This window comes from Pteropus alecto, unplaced genomic scaffold, assembly GCF_000325575.1.
Source record: "Pteropus alecto unplaced genomic scaffold, ASM32557v1 scaffold276, whole genome shotgun sequence".
Lineage (NCBI taxonomy): Eukaryota > Metazoa > Chordata > Mammalia > Chiroptera > Pteropodidae > Pteropus > Pteropus alecto.
Genome location: NW_006438074.1, coordinates 6,997,162 through 7,008,664, shown reverse-complemented (window position 1 = coordinate 7,008,664; position 11,503 = coordinate 6,997,162).

Here is an 11,503-nt window from a genome sequence, read left to right as displayed (position 1 = left end):
GGTAAATTAGCCAAAGGCAACTTAGAAATATAATCCTTTCCTAAAATTCAGGCTATTTCCTCCCCTTGGCTAGACTCACACCACTTTCCCAAGTTCTCCAGGGCATCTGTGAGTGGAAAAGTCATGGACAGAGCAATGGGGGTGAAGATCTGGGCTCTGGCTCTGAACTGTGGCTTGTCGGCTCAGGGCAGCCCTTACCTCAGGTGTAAAACAAAGGCAGCCCTGAGATTTCTTCCAACTGTGGATCTACATAACCATGCTCTCCTCATTTGAGGGGCCTTCTGGAATCATCTTCATTGGCCTATTTATTCAATTCTGAATGTGTCCAAAATCTTCCTATTACCTTTTTCCTATCAGCTCCTAATCTGGGAATGTCTGTGCTTGCAGTAGCCTTGGAGGTTATTTAATCTTCTTTTAATAGATGAAGGAACTGATCACACAGTACCAGGAGATCTCCCTCTCTAGACTCTGACCATCAGTGTCCAGCACACTCCTCACCCCCATCCCACCATTCTGCTGGTCTACAAAGGCTACAGATCCCAGGATGGACACTGGGCTCTTTGCCCCAGCATCCCTTCCACTCTTCCCTCTAGTATGGCCACATATGCAGCCAGAAGGGAGGAATAGGAATAACTTGATCCCCAGCTCCAGAAATGGGTATCCTGTCACCTACCTTACCACCGTGATTGGTAAAGAATCAAAGCCTAAGCCACTCACAGCACGGCGCTCTCCTTTCCAAAGGGATTGGTTAAAAAAAATGGGCATTTGATCCAATTTAGATCAATAAGCCGAGAGTCAAAGTTTTCTGAGAGCATCTAGGAAAGGGCTACTAGAAGCCAATTCTCTCTTCCCTCTTCTAGAAAGTGGGATGTGTAGATATGAAGCATGGAACCACTGCAGCAATTCTGCTACCATGAGAAACGAGGCTTCGGATCAAACAGACATCACAAAAGACAGAGGGGAGAGACATCAGTTCACTAAGTGTTCGATGACACCATTAAGACACTGAATCAAACCTTATATCAATACCTTCTATTACTTGAGCCCCTCATTAGGTAAGCCAGTTCAAAATATGGTATCTACTTTGTAACATAAATTCCCAACTGATGTATATGTATCAAAGATCACACACAAGCCTGGTCTACAACTGCAGTTTAAAGACCTCCCGATGAGCACTAGAGAGTAAAACCAGCTCCCTCATGCTCTCAGTGCTAGCACCCGAAACCAAGGAGACTCCCCTTTCTTGGCCACCAAACAAGAACTCGGGCAGAGCTTCCCCCTGACATCGCTGCAGTCACACACAGCCTCCCCGTCAACAGGCTGCTGCTGAAAAGGGACTGTTGGCACCTAAGCCCCCTTCCTCTGCACCCCTCCATGGTAACACCAGAGGCAAGAAGGAAGGCAATGCCACATAAAAGTTAGAAGTCTTTTGGTTTAACCTGTTACTTGTTTAAAACTCAGTGACAAGTCCTAAAAAATTAATAGGTCCCAAAGTGATCATTGCTGGGTGCTAATATCACAGATTAATTATATGCCTTCTGATGGACATACATACCAACTACCATGAACTACACTTGTCAAAAAATATATCAAATTCATATCTGATCAAGCCTCTAGCCATCACTTTATGAAAAATATAAAGGATACAGGAACATGTTACACAAAACTGTGGGAATATAATTAGCAAAAATCTAGTGTGGAAGACCCTAGAACAACCTGTTTATTCAGCAAATAAATTACAAAGCAAAAAGGAGATGGAAGGGAAACTCAGAGATTAAGAGATTTAAGATACAGTTAAGCCACTATGTGGACCTTATTTGAATCTTGAGTTAAGCAAACAGAAAAGCATTCAGAGAGATAATCAGGGAGACTTAATGTTGATTGAATTATACTAAAGAATTATTGTTAATATTCTTTGGTTGTGATATGGTATTGTGGCTAGGTTTTTTAATGAGTCTTTATCTTTTAGAGATATATATATAAATATTTACAAATGATGAGATACAATGTCTGGATTTCCTTCAAAATAATATGAGCAGAGAACTAGGAAGATATGAGATTAGCCAGGAGTCGTTCATTGTTGAAACTGGATGAGGTTTCCATGGGCATTCTCTTCTTTTTTGTATATATTTGAAAGTTTTCATAATAAAAAAAGTTGTTTTTTTTTTTAATTAAAGGATCCAAAGATGAAGGAGAGTCTAAGTTCTTATAATTTCTATAACAGTAGAAGACCTTTCTCATCCTGACAGCAAAGATAGAAACCATAATGACAGATTAGCTATATAAAGATGTAAAACTTAGTAGATTAAAACCATGTCTTTTCATAATGAAAAGCATTTATCAGACATGACAGAAAAACATATTAATATCTTAGTATCAAAAAAAAAAACCTCTTCCAAGTCAGTCATTGAGGTAGAAAAAAAAAAGCTACCATCCCTATTTTAAAAATTAGCAAAATATCTGTCCAGATGATTCCCAAAGAAAATGAACTAATGTAGTATTGCCAGATACAATAGAGGAAACCAGGTAAAACTTAAATTTCGATAAAACAAGTAATTTCTTATTTGGGTCATTAGGATACAAAAACATTATTTGTTGCTTATGCTAATTCAAATTTATTCAATTTATATTTGACATTACATCATTCACAATTTACGTTATCTAATGACTTTATTCAGATTTACACAATTTACGATTTAGGCAATCCTTTATTAGTTTTTATTTACCAACTCTGGCAACCCTAACTAATGGCCGATAGATTTGAGAAAATGATCAACTTCATCCCTAATCATCTGGGGAGAGCAAGTACAGTGAGAAAAGCAGAGGCCCAGGGCAGCAAAGAACACAGGCGCCAAAAGGCAGAGACTGGAAAAGGAGGCACACCTGCCCCTGGCCCCGAACTGAGGGAAAAGCGTGGCCTCAGGGCCTTGGGAGGGCAAGAGGGAGGTGACCAGCACTTGCAGCAAAGGTCACAAGTATGGCCGAAAGTCCCTAAGCATGTTTTTCAGGGGAAAGGAAAATCTTGATCAGCAGCACAGAACAGAGGGCTCCTTACAGAAGCATCGCTTTTATCATTTGCTCTCAAAACTTTGCTGTGATCAATCCAAATACGCTTTTATTTTTATGAAAAATTTTATGATGTATTATGTAATACATACAAAGAGGAATTAAAAAATCCATGTACTCACCTCCCACTTTAAAAACATAAAATGTTACCAACCAACATGTTTGCCTCCCTAGGTAACCACTAACCTGGGCTTCAGAGTTAATCATTGCCCTTAGTTTCCTCGTACATTTTTACATATGTATGCACCCCGAAACCACATGTAATTTTGCATGCTTTCAACCTTTATATAAATAGCAGCGTTATATGTTCTTCTACAATTTGTCTTTTTTCATCCTGTATTTTGATTATGAAACTGAGCCATGATAGTGAGTATAGCTTTAGATCAGTCATTTTCAGTGCCGTACAGTATTCTATTATTTAGATATACCACAATTTCTATTTCTAGTCTCCTGTTCATGGGCATTTAGCTGGTTTCCAATTTTTCACTACCAAAAAGTGCTGCCGTGGACATCCTTAAACGTGTCTCTTGGTATATATTTAAGTATGTTTTTCTAGGGTATATACCAAAGTGGAATTACAAGGTTAAAGTGTACGATTTCAACTGTAGTTCTACAAAGTGATCGTACTAATTTATATGCCTGCCAGCAGCAATAAATACATTTGTTACAGTTATATCCTGCTGAGGTAAATTGAAGACTCTCCTTTAAAGCAGACTGAGTTCAAAACATGCTGAAAATGAGTAAGAGTCCTGGCAACTTTGAGCACAGAACAACTGTGGCAGATGTAGACTGATCCAAGGGTGACTTTGGGGAATCGGGCTGGATTGAGACAGGTCTGGGCTTTCTTTTAAAAAATCGTGCAACTTTTAACCTTCATTACTTTCCTCTAAGATTAAAAGATGCTCATTGTAAACAGAGCTGTTTTAATAATTTCTAAGACACATCTCATGGAAATGGAACATCCCCATGATAACCACCATTAACAGCGTGACATATAATCCACCCAATTTTTCTCTACGATAACCAATTTCTTTTGCACAAAGGGGATTATATATTCTGGTTTGCATTTTACTTCTTTGTCCTGTTCAATATTTCTTTACAAGGAAAGAAACAAACGACACTTATCAAAAATTCTATTATTCAGTAAACACTAAACGCTTGTTCATGGGCAGGACAGAATTCATAAGGAGAATTAAACAGCTCTTCCATTAAGATACTCCCAACTGTAAAGGAAAGAAATGAATAGATACAGGTCATAATAAAGGCCCCCATTTATCAAGCACCTTTTATGAGCCAGGGACCGTAGTAGACCCTTAATGAATGTGGTATGCAAAATAACGGCCCACCCTGATCTCCATGTCCTAATCCTCACACTGTTGTTTTACCTGGCAAGGAAGAATTAAGGTTGCTGGTAGAGTTAAGGTTGCTAATCAGCTAACCTCCAAATAAGGAGCCCAGTCGGGACACACACAGTGGGCCCAATGCGATCAATCGCAAGGGTCCTTAAATGGGGAGAAAGGAAGCAGAAGAGTCAGAACCACAGAGATGCAGCATGAAAAGACTGGACCAGCTATCGCTGGCTTTGAAGGGGCTAGGAGCCCAGGAAAGGGGCTAGGAGCCCAGGAAAGCAGACAGTGGGAAAAGCAAGAAAACAGTCTCCCCTAAAGCTTCCAGAATCAAACTCAGCCTTGCTGATTATTTAACCCATTGAGGCCTGTTCATTGAAAACTCTCCTTTAATGTGTGTTGTTTAAGCCACTAAGTTTGTGGTATTTGTTAAAACAAGAATAGGAATAGGAAGCTAAGACATTCCACTTCATTCCTACTGTCACTCTGGAACGTAGATGCTGTGACCTCCCCTGGACAAATCAGGGAACTGAGGACCCAATTACTAGCCTAGGCTCACAGTAGCAGAGCCAGACTCACACTGGGTCTGTGTGCCTCCAAAGCCTGTCTGGTCAGCGGGATTACAGGGCAGATGGGGACACACACGGCTCCAGAGGTAAGCAAGGCACAGGGAGCTGAACTCCGCCTGCGGTGAGGCTGGGATGGCTGTGTGGAGTCATTTAAGCCTTTCGAGTAAAGGGCAGGATTTTAAAAGACAGAGATGGGGAGGAAAGGAGAGGTCAGAAAATGCAACGCGGTTTAATGCAGCTGAAGTCTGGGGCACATGGGGATATCCAGTCGGAAGTAGGCTGGGCACGTTAGAGACCAACGTTGTCCAGTGAAACAGCCACTAGCCACATGTGGCTATTAACATTTAAATTTAAATTAATTAAAATCAAAGGAAATTAGTTCCTCAGTTGTACTAACCATGTTTAAAACTTCAATAGCCACACGTGTCTAATATTGGACAGTGCGGATACAGAATATTTCCATCCTGGCAAAAAAAGCCTATTGGCAGTCATTATTTCTGAGCAGGTCAGCAGCACTGCGTGCCTGAAGGAGTGATCCACATCCTTTCATAACACTCTATTTCACCCTCTTACTTCCTATCTACTTTGGTGTCCTTTCTCCAGGGGCTTTGCAGAATTTTTCAAGAATAGATACACAAGAAACATCCACAAAAAATATTTAACATTCTCAGCACTGTCCTAGAGATGCTTATCTAGTCCTAAAAACAAACTATTCTGGGAAGTGGGTCCAGTTTTTCTCTACTGATACTTAACAAAAAAAAAAAAAAATTGCTCTTATCTTGCGGATGAGTAGTTATCACATCAACAATGGAGTGTGAAATTGTTTTTAAGGGGGAGGGGCATGTTACTCATATTCGTAGAGTATTTGTCAGGTTTCAAAGTCCTTGACACATTATCTCAAGGAACCCCGCTCAGTTCTGGTCCTGCTTGGTGGTGGGAGAGGCTCTACTGAGACGCCAGTTCTCCTGAGTGGCCTTCCCTGCTTTGGAGAGGCTGTCTCACGCTGGTTCCAAAAAAAGGAGGCTGAAACCCACCGAGGCAACACCCAGGAAGTACACAAAGCTCCATACATAACAAGCTTAGATGTCTGCCAAAGGTAAGATTAATTGTGATCTAGCCATCGAGTTTAGAATGATGTCAGTTGCAAAGGGAAATCCAATTAGTTGCGATAATGACCAATGTTGCTTTGGGGTCTTCTTGGGGCTGTTGGAAGTGTTCATGGAGATCTAATCCTCTTACCCTCTGAGTGACTCAGGATTCGTGCAGAGCACATATGTACAATGCTAACCCTGTTTGGCAGGCCTCACAAGCAAGTCCGATCGATTTCTCATCCGCAACCCAACCCTTGTCCTCTCCCAAACAGCTCCACAGTGACAAATGCTGAAGGAGGGGGGCCCTCCACATGGACAGCCCCCACTGCCACCAGCAATGCCAGGAACTTGGCTGCTTAAACAATAGATCTCTATGTGGTCGGGAGAGAAAGGGTGCCCTGTACCTGCTAAGCAAGGCCATGCCCCCCTCCCTGAGCCTCTGTGAGGGGGGAGTAGGGGGAGAGGAGCTCTGAATGAAGACAGGCATCAAACCAGAAACAGGCCTACCCCACCCCCCACTGGCAAATAAGGCTTCTGACCCAGGCCTCAGCTAGTGAACTTTCCTACTCTGCTGGAGGGTGCACTCAGATGTCCAGGGCTGATTCCCCTGAGCAAGGGAGAGGAAAGATTGCCTGCCGCCAGCTCAGCTTTACACGAGCCCTTTGGCCAGCTGGTGTAGATATTTATGCCAGGGTCTGGGCCTGCTCTGGATCTAACTGGCCAAGAATTGAAACAAAAGCCAATAATCACTCCCCAAGGTGGTATTTTCGGGAGGGCCACATGCACATCTGGAAAGGGGGTGGGGGGAACAGAAGGAGGCAAGAAAAGAGTCCCTACTTAGGGTATTTTTTTTTTTTTTGTCTGACCTCAAGTGCAAAGGATTGAATTAATCATAATTTTTGGTTCATGACACACTCAATATTGGTCCATGCAGGGCCCACTTTCATTTTTATTGAATCAGCTATTAGATCTTTACTAATTGACAAATACCTTCAAATCTGTCCTCCTCCCTACCAAAAGAGGTAACGTACGGGCACTAACTTACACTAAGCACGTGGTTCCCCCCGCCAATCTGCCTCACCCTAACTTCCCTTGAGTCCTGTTTGCATCGTTACTTTGATTTTCTTTTTATATAGTTTTATTGCAGCTATATGTATTCCTAAAAGATTCTTTCTTTAATTTTAGCTATTCATAAGCTTATAAAAGCTGTCGTGCTACATTTTGGGGAGGGGGGTGCACTTCTTTTACTTAATGTCATATTACCAAGATTCGTCCATATCTTTACATCTCTGTCATTCGTTTTGATTGAGTTTAATTCTCCATTGTGTGAGTACACCACGGTTTATTCATCTGCTCTTTAACTAAAAGGCATTTGGGCTCTTTCCAGGCTTGTGGTATTGTGAACATAGTTGCATTTGTCTCTTTCTGGACATGAGTTTCTCTTGGGCATATATGCCTAAGAGTGAAATTGCTGGGCCATAGAAATGTGAATGTTCAACATGAGGAGATAAGAAGACAATTTCAAAGTGTTTTCCATTTGATTGCATGCCCTAGAGTTTCTAAGATGATTGTTCCCTCTTCTTGTCCTCCTCAATTTTGTTCCTTTAAATTTCACATGTCAGCTCTATCAAAATGTTTAAACCAAGTTCTTGGCCAACACCTGACTAGCATCTCAGATAAATCCCCCATGTGGAAAAGGAGGCGTCTTGTCAGGCACACAGATAATAAGAAGGGCATCTATGCAGACACAAGGACTCACCCTGGTCCAGGCACTGAGGCAGGCTAGTCAAATGGAAGGGAACTATCTCAAATGGAAGGGAAGCTGCCTCACATTAGACATATGCAAGGTTAAAAAAAAAAAAAAGTTTAGGGTAAAGCTAAAGCCTGTTTCCCATCCAAGTTTGCTTGCTCGGTCCCTCCTCCCCCAAACCTCCCATAACCACCATACATACTAATTTTTAAACAAAGAATAAAAGCCTAAAAATGAGGTGGAGGGAATCACTTGTAAGTAACCAATTTCATGTCTAACTGCGAGCAGGAGGTCCAGCTTGGAAATCACTGAACAGTCCAATTCATTTCAATAAATATTTCAGAATGCTCTGCAGTGTGACCACTAAGATCTGTATTCTACCCTCAAGGGTTTTCGAGCTTGCTCATTTAACAAACCAGGATCATGTATGAAATGCTGAAGGGGCCAGTGAGCACCAAGAAGACGAAGATGCTGGCTCGATTTTAAGATGCTCACTGCAGAAGCATCAGCAAAAGTTAAAACACAAGTGAATCAGATACGGAAGTTGTTCGAAGGTGAGAGTGATCAATTCTACCCAATAGAGTGTTCTGCAGAAGTTCCTAGAGTGATGCTGGAGCTGGGTTTCGCAGGATGAACCAAGTAAATGACAGGAGAGAGGACAAATAAAGAATAGACCTAAAACAATTAAAAAATCAAATCTCTCCTTCAGACTTCTTGACTTTCCCATTTCTCCAACTTCTTAAATCTCTTTCCTGCCTCCAGTTCTGCGAAAGCACCCACAAAGTGGTACCCATGGATCATTATGAAATATGTATTATCAGCATTTATTTGTTCATTCCACAAACACCAACAAAAACAACCCCCTGTGCTGAGTTCCGGGGATACATGGATGGACAAGATGGGTGCAGTTCTGGCCCTCACCCAGTTCCTGGTCTTTGAGGGCAGATAGAGGATTAGGCAAAGACGGGCAATTGGCTTAGCCTGATTATCAAGCAGACTCTATCAACCCAGGAGGGCCTCACCCCCATCCCATCCTCCCTCTGAAATATTTTCAGTAAATTGTACAGGATTAAAGAAACGGTTGCTTAAAAGGATCGTAACCAGTGTCCCAGGTAGCAACGCAGCTGCTCAGAGCTAGAGACCAAAAACTCAGGTGCTTCCTACATAATAGCTCCCAATCTGATACTTGATTGCTGCTGGTTTCCAGAGTCAAACAAATGTCAGGAATTTTATGAAGGCAGGAAGCAAATAAGGGGGCAAGGTTTGGGGTCTAGGCCTCAGGGGAGCTCAATTAGTGAGCCAGATAAAGTTAAACCGAAAGGGCATGCTCTCAGTTTCCTAGAAAGCCAGCTGGAAAAGATGCCAATCCTTAAGCCTCTGTCACTCAAAAGATTAACAGAAGAGACCCAGGGGTGCCCAAGGGAATACTGCAACAAGCCAGATGTTTCTGCTCCTCCTATGACACTGTCACTCACCACCAGAGCCACACTTCAGAGGCCACCAAGAAGCTATAGAAGAGAAACGGAGTCTTTTGGGATAGATAGGAACTCAAAGACATTACCTTTTAGCGCTACAGACACCCAAAAATATTATTAATGCTTTCTTACAGACTTCCCTGAAGCACCTGGGTTTAGTATGTTCTCACTGAGCCATCTCTTCCTTTAACAGCAACGGTATCCCAAGGTGGACGGACACTCCCTACAGCCTCTTGGTGCTGTGGCAGGCACTCAACCTGTAAATCCATATAAACTGGGATATGGCTCCCAGGGCTGCATATGTACTGTGAGTATTTCAAGAAAGCTGTTTAGCCTCTCTGGGTCTCACTTGCAAAATGTTCTTTATAAGCATAAGCGATCCTGGAAATGCCTAACCCAAGTGTTCATAAATGGTCGCCTTATTGTTGCCTAAAATGCACTCAGGTAACCATATACTCAATATAGCAGCTTCCCCTGGGTATTTCTAAGTACGTGTGTGTGTGTGTGTGTGTGTGTAAGAGAGAAAGAGAGAGAGAGAGAAAGAGAGAGAGAATGTAGCTGGGACACACACGGACCTATTTACAATTTCTGTTTATGTTCTATCACTTCTATCAAATTAAAAAACTAAAGAAGCTGGAGGGAGACTTAACCAATGCTCTATTTCCCCCTAAAGTCCCTAGCTTTCCCCTAAAAGTTGCTTCCTCCAATTTCAGGAGAGACAGGGAAGGAGAGCCATATGGCTTGAGACGCTAGACATGCCCGGCAGCAAACGAGCCCCCCACCATTTGTCCCCGGGCCTCTTATGTGGGCGGGCATCCAGATTTCAGTCGGGGTGCTCTGGTCTGCATCTCTGTCTTGACTGTTCCTAATTATTGGAGGGAACGCCGTGGCTCTCCTGACCTCAGAGTTTAAGAGCTGTGAGTCCTAATATCAAACCAAGCAGCTTCATTTAAAAGGCATCCTCATCTGCATCCATAAAAGTCACTCCCGGAGCCCTTACTTGCCCCAGCTTTGGGAATGCCTGCTGTCGAGGATTTATGACACGCCCTGGATCTAATCTGCCTCACTTTAACCGCTGCTGTTGCACATCTGGTCATAAAAGCAAGGGCCGGCCCAACACGGGGACAAACACTTTTCTTTCCTAAGTGGCTGCAAATCTGATCTCACAGTGATAGCTGGGCTCGGATGTAATCAGCCAGCATCTGGGCAGTCATTAAGGCTCGTCAAACTTTGCAAGGCTTTTGCTGCACACACGACAGCTATAAAGATGATTCTCATATAGCAAGCACTATGAATAAAGAACCTGCAATCTGAACAGGTGGTAATGAGGAGAGGCCCAAGGATATCCAGGAAACCACACGTAGGTTAAGCAGCCAAACTTGTTTTTACAAAGATCCTAGCTACGTCCATGGACTCTGACTGATGCCAGTTGAGGCAAGCAGCTACCCTGAGAGGCGAATGCCCTGACATAAGCTAATTCTTGGCCAGAGATTGTCTGGATAAGTTTGGTCAAATGAATAATGAGGTAGTTTAATAGTACATTTTTAAGGCAGTGGAATCCTTCATTAGACCAAGGTGGGGCGGGGGGGTGGGGGGGGGAGTGTGTGCAATAATCTAGACCAGAAATTAACACAATGCTGTCGGTTCCAGGAGAATTTTTAATGCCTGGATAGCCTGTCCTGTGCACAGAATTGGCACATTTCATGTCGTTCAGAAACTCCAATCAGATCAAGGTTCAACAGTTAGTCCAAGCTCCCAGCCCCAAACCCAGGGGAAGAGACCCTTACCCTTACATAGGTACTGCGCACGCAGCTCCCCTCCACCACCTCTCCACAGCCCCCCACCTCTACCCTTCTCCAAGGCTGTCCCAGCAGGAGGGAGCATTAAAATTATCTGCTGTGGGTTTTACGAGCAGCGATAGCTTTTTAAAACAACAACACAAAGTCCTTGTGTGGCTCTCGGGTAACTTAAAACTCTGGAGGCAGAGCTGCCCCCCGCCGCCTGCCAAGAACGCCAGTGCCGTGTGAGACCACAGGGCAGCCCTGCTTCAGCGGAGAGCGAGCCTCTCTGGGACAACGGAGGCACCTCTAAGGGTCTTGGAGCAAAATGCCCTGGGAGAAGAGATTGGGGGAAAAAACACCAGTGACAGTTCGGGGGTAGTAGAGGGTAGGCAGAGTCAGTGTTGCAAGAAAGGACTGGGGGTGGG